The sequence below is a fragment of the Hipposideros armiger genome, unplaced genomic scaffold (genome assembly GCF_001890085.2).
Source record: "Hipposideros armiger isolate ML-2016 unplaced genomic scaffold, ASM189008v1 scaffold_1217, whole genome shotgun sequence".
Taxonomy (NCBI): Eukaryota; Metazoa; Chordata; class Mammalia; order Chiroptera; family Hipposideridae; genus Hipposideros; species Hipposideros armiger.
Genome location: NW_017732567.1, coordinates 10599 through 19919, shown reverse-complemented (window position 1 = coordinate 19919; position 9321 = coordinate 10599). Strand labels below are relative to the sequence as shown.

Below are 9321 nucleotides of genomic sequence, written 5' to 3'. Positions count from 1 at the left end.
ATACGAGGAGTGGAAAGGAGACAATGCAGAGAACAAAGTTGATGGGACAGGAGAGATGTGGAGAAGAGAGAGCGAATGGAACATTTCCTTGCCTATTCATTCAGCATATTTATTTAGCACTTGCTCTATGTCGGACGCTGTTCTAGGCCTTGGAAACACAGAACAGACAGGAGGCCCGGCGCTTCTGAGTTTACATTTACTGAGGGCATGCTGCTAATATTGTATAGTGTGTGTGTGTTGCTGCCTGGTGTTAAGACTTCATAGGCACCATGTGTACCCTTTATCTCCTCTAGGCAGCCTTTCGCTGTTTTGCAGCATAACTTGTGCACCACACCTCCATTACAGCAGTCAACGCAGCTTAGGGATCTCATATGAGAATGTGAATATCCATTCTTCATCCACTCAGATCTCTTGTGGAAACCTATAGGGGTCATCTACTATACTTCAAGCATTGTATTAGATTCTGAGAGAGAGAGAGTTGAGTGGCCCTAGTAAACCACCTTCCTTAAGCCCTGGTTTCCTCATTTTTACAATGGGGATAATAATAATAATAATAATACTGGCTATTTTTCGTAAGGATTAAGTCTCTTGTGAGATGTATCTAGCATAGTGCCTGGTACATAGAAATCAGCAAATGGTCAATATTATAATCACACTATATCTTTTAACAGAAAAAATGAAGTAACCTCAATATTAAAAATATTTAAAATAGGAAACATTTTCAATGCCTTTTTATGATATTAAACTTTATTTTATTTTTTGTTTAACCTTCCATGTCCACAAGAACACACTTAAAACATATACATACAATAATACATACCATTTACGTATAAATTTATATCATTATATCAAATATTTCCTTGCTTTGGCATATTTTTTTATTATTCGCATATTTATGGCTGTAAGTTCTCAGGTTGATGGTGGCACTTATGTGTAAGTAATTTAAAGCAGTCTACATATGAAATGTAAGTGAAGCCAGAGGGGGTTACATTTTGAATAAAGAAACATCTGCAGTTTCCTACAGTTCACCAAAAGGAAATTGGATCATGTATCAACTATGCGATTGAATAAGACTTTCATCTTTTAAAGGATTTTTCCTGCCTGAAATCTGCATTCATCTCTTATTCTGAAATGAAGCCTGTGGTATATACATTGTGACATGGAGTTTGGAGACCCCCAACATATCCTGTTATTGGAGTGTAGCTGCAGGACCCGCTGAACTTACCATATTTCCCCATGTATAAGATGCACCCTTTTTTGAAAAATTCGGGGTCTAAAAACTGGGCGTGTCTTATACAGTGGTTGTAGATTTTTTTTTTACCTGCATTTCCTGCTGAGGATGAGGCAATATATGAAGACAGTGATTCATCATCAGACACAGATGAGGACAAGCTAATGGTTGGGAGTTTTGACAATGATGAGGAGTTGTATGAATTTTATGATGAATAAAACTTGAGTTCAACAACTTTATGCAATACATTTTTATTCAAATTTCGGGCCCCCAAATTAAGGTGCATCTTATACATGGGAGCGTCTTATACATGGGGAAATACGGTAACTGGAAATAAGAAATAACTTTTTAAAGCTGCTTCAGGCTCACGCATTTAGATTGCTTCATTTTCTTTTTTCTTTTTTTTTAAGCTCTTAGCCTGTTAGTCCTCTCATGAAAAATCTACTCAATCACCACAGATAAAGTCACTGACCCATCTTCACTCCTTCTGTCGTCCAGCCTCCACCTCACTTTCTGCCAGCACCAACATTGGCCGTTGCAGTCTCCCTAACTTGCTTCCTTCTGTTCTTGTGTTCCTTTCGCTGTTTTCTTGAGGTCCTTTTCTTCTCATACAGGCCATGTCTTGCATGTCTGTGCTTGGGTTCATTTTTCTTTGTATAATCCGAGGAATCAAAGATCATACCAACGCCAGTTGTCTTGCCACCACCGGAATGGGTTCTGAGTCCAAATACAAAGATGACACCTGGTGTGGTCTTGGACATTTTGGCTAGTTTTCCCTGAATTTCTGTCTTAGGCGCTGTTGCCTTCCCAGGGTGAAGGACATCAATGACCATTTGCTTCCGTTGAAATAGTCTGTTGGTCATGAACTTCCTGGTCTGGAAAGTTACTGTGTCATTCATGATGGCAGCCGGCCCTCAGTAGCCAGGGAGGAAAAGAGGATTGCTTCATTTTCGTAACATGGGCAATTTAGCTCTGATATGTTTCTTTTTAGGCCCTAAATTTTTAGTTTCTAGGAATTACGAATCACTTCATCTTTTATATATTACAATGTACTTATAAAGAAGTTACTTATTAAATTAGCCAGAGAGGAGAGACTAGTCTTAGGGCATCTTTGACTTTAGGCTCTCAGGCGTTCTATTTACTCCTGCTGCCCCAGCCCCTTCAAATTATACATGTGCACACACACCTAGCCCAGGTTCCTCTAACTATGGTCTGTGTCTCTTTCTTTGTCCTGTACTCTACCTGGGACATATTTATTGTCAGGTAACTGTTGATTACATAGTTAGGTTGCATTTGTGAAAATTTAGCACAGAGATATTCTAAACCTTAGGACTCTAGTGACCACTTGTCAAATCCTGTGGTCATCAGTTTACTGTACTGTTATGGTTTTGATCCTGTTGGCCACTCCTTGCTTCCTGAAGCTGCTTCTCCATTGGCTTCTGTAGCGCCATATTCTCTTACCAATCTTTTCCAATTTCTTTGTCTTCGTCTTTCAGAATCCTTTACCTCTTCCTTCTTCTTGAATATAGGTAGATGTTCATATTGTCCAATGAGAACCTTTTCTCAATGAATATTTATCCACTACCAAATGGTTAGCATCTGTGAGATAAATGGGGGAAGAGTGGATAAGTGAGCACTCCACACATCACAGTTGATTAACCAAAGGATAAATACAGCTCTTAACCTTTACCAGGAGTCAGAGAAATGCAAATGAATATAAGCGTAAGCTATCCATTTTTTACCTATTAAATTAGCTAAAATCAAGCATTGTGCTAGGAACATAACCTAAAATAAAAGAGTCAATAAAATGATAATTTGGCTTCGCTTTAATTTCTGCTAAAAATACTTGGAAATTTTATAGCTTTTAGTTGAGAGGAATTTGTTATAATATCAGCTATTTATTGGCTATACTTCAGGGATTTCTTTAGGGAATCTGCAAAAATTTGTTCCTTTGGATGTATTATTGTAAGTGGTCTGCTGTATTCATTGCCTTTCCATGCCAAGCTTAAATTTGAGCAAAATTGTTGCATTCTGTTTACTTTGGTCATCTATGGGTTTGTATTTTTAATGTGGTTTGAATTTTATTGTGTTTATTACTCATCTTTTCTAACAAAATTGTTATGCCACAATTGTCTTACCTACTATTTTTCTTTAATGAAAAACAAAGAATAATCTAAAGCAAGAATTTTGGCCAATGGCCTCTGGCCACTCTGAACAGGTATGGTTTTGTAATATGGTATCAGTATCCTGTACTTTCTGTTATTTAAATCATGAGTAACCTGGTGGGCAGAAGGTTGCAAAGATTTCTGAAATCCTGTTTTTGTGGAAATATGTACAACCTTTTTAGCAGACGGTTTTAAATGACCTAGAGACTATGAAATAATTTGCTTAAAGAGGATTAAATTGCATTTACCTGTGAAGTCAACGCTTAAAAGATGTAATGTGAAGAGGTTTTTGTTAATAGCATTTAATATTCTTAAAATTGCTAACCTTTAAGCATTTCAAAGGATGAACAGTCAATTGAATTTTATGTTCACTTACCTGTGAAACTTACAACTCGTTGTATGTGATTTTGTGTGTGATACTTGAGTTAATTTGCTGCCATCTGAAGCAGCCATTCCCAACAACTCCTACTTTCAGAGTTGATGGGGTCCTTTATCTTTCTTCCACTATCAGGGTGAAAGGGAATTCCAAAATTTTAGTTTGAAGGGAATTTTCTTGAACAGATATGACAGCCAGCCCTTCTAACATCTGGAGATGGTTCTTGGGCCTGATGAAGAGGTACTAAACATCGGTCAGAGAAGAAAAGAGATGCCTGACTAAGCTTCTCGGATCCTTCCCCGCGCTCCCCACCCCCCAAGTCAGGTTGAACTACAGCAGACAGACCTAAAGAATTCTTATTTAGCTTTTATTTTGGATTCCAAATTTAACTATACCCTTGTGCAACCTTGTTAACTCTTGCCTCTAGTTGGAGAATCGAGGAACCTAACTTCCTCTTACTGCCTTTAAATGTTTAGGGCTAGGACAACACTTAAAACTTAAATAAAACTTAAAGACAAGACTTAAATAATTTGCGTTTAAGGGGACTCCCCCTCCCCATTCCATTTCCTGTTTTACTTAACTTGCTGCTTGGGAACATGTTTATCTAAAAATGGTAACAAGAGAGAGTAAGCAATGCAGTTCCCGATGGCTCTAGAGCATATGCTCATTTGATTTATTAGATAGCCACCTTCCTATTTTCGCTACTAGTGGCCATATTTAAACATTTAAAAAAAATCAAAACCATAATTGAAAGAGATCACAAAATGCCAACACAAGGAAAGCTAAGTGTCAATAGGGTTTACCCATTATCTACCAGGAAAAATACAACTATACCAGTTGTTAGGGACCTTGTAACAGTCAGGAAGCAGTAATTCCTGTTCTTGAAAAGCTTACAAACTAAACAGAGTACAGATATGTGAAAAGAACGAAAGTGGGTGCTTTTAGGTGGGTGAAAGGTCACTGGAAGAATTACAGTCAGCATATCTTGGAGGGTGATGTCCACAGATTGGACTAGTGTCTTGGGAAGAAAGTCCATAGTACAGGACAGCATGGGCAAAAAAACTGAAGCAGAAATGAATTATCCTACAACAGGCTGACAAATCGATTTCTTTTAACTGAAAGCAGTTAACAAATGGGAGATGAAAAAAGAACTGGGAAATGTGTATTATGAATGTCTTTGAAAGTTAGCCTAAACTGACAAACAGTCCACTAGATGTGAGCTTCATGGGGACCTGTGCCTATCCTTGTATTTTGATTCACAGTGGTTTTCTGTCTCTTAAATTGTGCTGGGTCCATGGGTGGTGTGCAGTCATTATGTGTTGAATATGGGCCATGACTAGCAATGCAGCATATAACAGTGTGCCTTTTATTAAAATTTTTTTTTCAGTGTATGCATTTAGTTAAAACCTGTTTGTGGTTCATTGCAAGGGATGTTTTTAAGCTTAGATAATTAAGAGATCAGAATTTAATTATATATAGTAACTGAAAAATGTTAGTGCATCCTGCGTCAATGAAATGCTGTAGGTAATTAATGCACATAATGAAACTGAGTACCTAACTCAAGAAATAAACCAGTAGAAATTTTCTGGTTAGTGCATTTACTCATTGTTGATTTCTGAAGCATCATTTCTTTCTCTTGACTTACATGTCTCTTATATGAAATAGAACTCTATTTTTATGGTTCTATATCCTTTGGGGTTAAAACATGGTTTATTAAGGGGAAGATAATATTAGAAAGCAACCTGAGTTTCATCATAGAAAAAGCACCCAAAATTAGAAATTTAGCAGTTTTACTTGGTTGGTGGAAGAAAGTTACTCTATCTCTTTTTTATAAGTCTTGTGAGGAATTTCAGGAAGGATAAGAAAGCCCCNCCTCCTGCCCCCTGCCCCCTTTTAAAACTTTCTCAAGGTTATTTTGAGAATGAATGTGTTGAGTGGAGCAAAAAGAAATATTAAATAATCAAAGAGAGAAAGATAGTGGGTATGGGTACAGAGCCCTTGAACTTAAGGAGGGCCAGAGAGGAAAATTCCACGATGAGTGAACTCTTGAGGTACTCAGTGCTACAGAATTAAGTATTCATAGGGGATTTCAGCAGCTAGACATCTGTTGAATAACAAATCAGTAACATTTATCATCTGAGGATGATTTTGGGTTATGTAGAGGACAAGTTCAAAAAAGGAAACCATGGAGATTCAGTCTGCGTTTTGTTTCATGCGAATAGGAAAGGAAAACTAATTTGAATTTGATGTGGGTTTAGTATTTACTCTTTACATGTGTTATCCTGGCACTCAAGTTCACTCACATAGGATATTATAAATTCAAATGTTTCAATGGTTTTCAAACAGTGGGTTGTGATCTAAGAGGGTTCTTGAAGTCAATTTAGTGAGTTGAACTAGTATTAGGAAAAAAATAGAATAAATAAGATTCCATAGTGAATGTATTAAGGGAAATATTGTTTAATGAAATGTGTTTCTGTTTTATAAGTACACATGAATGAGCAGATAATATTGGATTGTAAAATGTAGTTCTTACTGTGAGTCATGGTCAAAGACATAAAAAGAAAATCACAATGTTTTTACAGAAAATGTAAAAAATAAAATAAAAAATTGAGGTATGCTAAATCATGAGTTGTGTCTCTCTAGCATGTGGTGAAGCCTGATTAAATTTTCTTTGGGAAAGGGAGTGGGCAGACACATTGGGAAAGAGCAATTCTCTGATGCCACAAAGACGTTTTGAGGTCACAGAGTTCTTAGTAAGTTGCACATTGCATGGGTCCTGTGAAGCTCTAGCAAAGCAGACATTGGTCAACTCCACTGTCCTTAGCTCTTCAAAGTGGTCATAGCCACTGTATCTAGCAACTGATATTAAGGTCAAGAAATATTAATAGAATTTATCTAGTTCTTGAAAGCAGATATTTTCTGTGCAAACTCCTGTACGTCTCAAAGAAACCCTGTCTTTTCATTTTGTTCTACTGACAGTATTTCAGAGTTTTGAGGATCATAGCTTGGTTATTAGTGAAAGGAGAATTCACCTGGATGAGCAAGTTTGAAACAGGGCAAAAGGTCATCCTATAAGGTTTGCAGATGATAATAAATAAATTAGACAACTTTTAAACACATCAAGAGTAGAAATATTAAAGTTACATATAGGAAGGATATTTAAAAATAGATTTGAAGAAGAAAATAAAACTGAGTCTCTGAAGAATAAGAATTTGATAAAACTGGAATCATCTATGTGGCACATAATTTCTTTCTTAGGGGCATGCTTATATATTGAGTGCATAGATTACCCCAAAAATGTAGACTAATAGTGGACCCTACATTGGCTAAATTAGTTTCTTGAGCAAGTAATGGTTCAATATTTTCTTTAACATAGCTTATTTAAATGTGCATTGCATTTGATAGATTTTATGTTACTTGATTAAAGCTTTAAGTCATTATTTAGTGAGTGAGTGGCATTTTTGATGGAGAAAGATGGAAGTTGTGATGCTTCACTACACAGTTTTTATTTTTGTGACTTAATTGAATACGAGGTATGATCACAAACTACAGTGAATATTTAAATAAAAAAATTATCACAGCAAAAGACACATTGCCATTAATCGCCCTCAAAATACTCTCCCTTGTTTCAAACACACTTTTCCCATCGTTCTTGCCACTTTTTGAAGCAGTTCTGGAAGTCCTCTTTTGTGAGTGTCTTTAGTTGCACTGTCATGGCTGCCTCGATGTCCTGAATTGGTTCAAAACATTTTCCTTTCGTAGTCATTTTGAGTTTGGGGAAGAGCCAGAAGTTGCACGGTGCTGGATTTGGTGAATAAGGTGGATGAGGACACACCGTAATGGTTTTATTTGACAGAAATTGCTGTACCAGAAGCGAAGTGTGATACAGAGCATTGTCATGTTGGAGGATGAAGTAAAGACACTCACGAAGGAGGACTTCCAGAACTCCTTAAGAAAGTGTCAAGAATGATGGGATAAGTGTGTTCAAAGTTTGGGGGAATATTTTGAGGAGGATTAATGGCAATGTGTCTTACTGTAATAAATTTTTTAAAATTTAAATATTCACCATATTTTTTTATCACACCTCCTACAGTGATTCCTTAATAGATTGAGAGGACTATACATCTTTCAAAGCAAACCGATATTACTGAAGGACCCTTGGACTAATAGAAAAACTAAGAATAAGTACTTAGTGCTGGATAAACTTAAAAAAAGATCAGGTCACATACAAATGAACTCAGATTTCTTGCTTCCCAAATTAGTTCTTTATCGACCAGGGGATATTGTTCTTTTCTTTTTGCGGAAATACTGGCCATATTGAATTTTACCAGAAAACAATTGAATATTCAACGTTAGTTTCGTGTTAGTCAGGTATGGATTTTATTGCAGACTAAGGCTATGACTGCAGGATGTATCTACTTTCAGTTGGGTTTTGGCCATGATAAGTATTTAACAGTCTCCTTGACAACAAGGAGAAAAAGCCTACGCAAACAAACAGATGGATTGAGAAGAACTTAAGTGGTCAAGTTCAGTAGCAGTGAGCAGCTGGCCTTCTCTGGGTGGCATAATAGCATTTTCCTTAGTTTGTGTGTCTGCCTGCCGTCCACAGCAGGCTGGAGGTCAGACTTGAGCTACAAACGAAGCCATTTATCTCCAGGTTCCTGTATAAGGACACAGGGAGCCTCACCCATATCTCTGCCTTCCTCAATCCTCTCTCTCTCTCTCTCTCTCTCTCTCTCTCTCTCTCTCTCTCATTTGTGTGTCTGCATTCTCCTTGGCTCAGAATAACAGATGGTAAAACTGGCAGCAAAGGGACACTTGCTTATACCAGCCCTGCCTGTCGTTTAGATACTGCATGTCCTGTCTGTTATTTTACAAAGAAGAAAAATGAAGCCATTTCTCAAATTCAGAGATGAGTACTTGAAAAGAGAAAGAGAGTAGAGAAAGCATATCAACAAAGCTATTCACTACTTCTGTATCCCAGGCCCCATTCCAGGGTATGGTTTCACCACAGTCATGCCTCTGATGATGAATTTGACGGTGCAGTTCCTGCTGTTGGCTGAGTCATCATGCCCCAGTTGGTCTATGCTGTAGTCAACACTTACAGCCTTGGAACTATTGTTCCTTTGGAGCAAGATTGTTGTTCCTCATCTGTGTCTGGGGAGGGACATGGTCTCCATGCTCTGGTTGCCATGGGCTCTACAGCATGGTTTTCCTAAATTGGGAATCTGCTGGTGCTAGAAACCTACCCCAGAGGTCACACCATGCTGTCCACATGTTAAGATGAGCTGGTGTATGTGAGACTGGGAAATCCAAACAAATCACCCCTTGATTCAGTTCACCAGCCTTTACTGAGTGCTCAGAAACTAGATGATCTGACAAAATTATATTGATTATTTTGCTTAAGACCTAAAGTGAATGGAAAGTTTGGGTCGGCCTTAAGGATTCCATGTTTAGATTGTTTCATGTTAATAATGTTGCACAAAAATTGGAAGACAATTTATACAAATGACTGTTCTGATGGTGGGAATTTAGTGATTTTTGTTTTT

At 37.4% G+C, this 9321-nt stretch overlaps 1 pseudogene; it reads right to left on the bottom strand.

Annotated features, from left to right (window-relative positions):
- Positions 1-1737: 1737 nt before the first annotated feature.
- On the bottom strand, positions 1738-2130 carry LOC109376829 (40S ribosomal protein S24 pseudogene; annotated as a pseudogene).
- Between the last annotated feature and the right edge of the window lie 7191 nt (positions 2131-9321).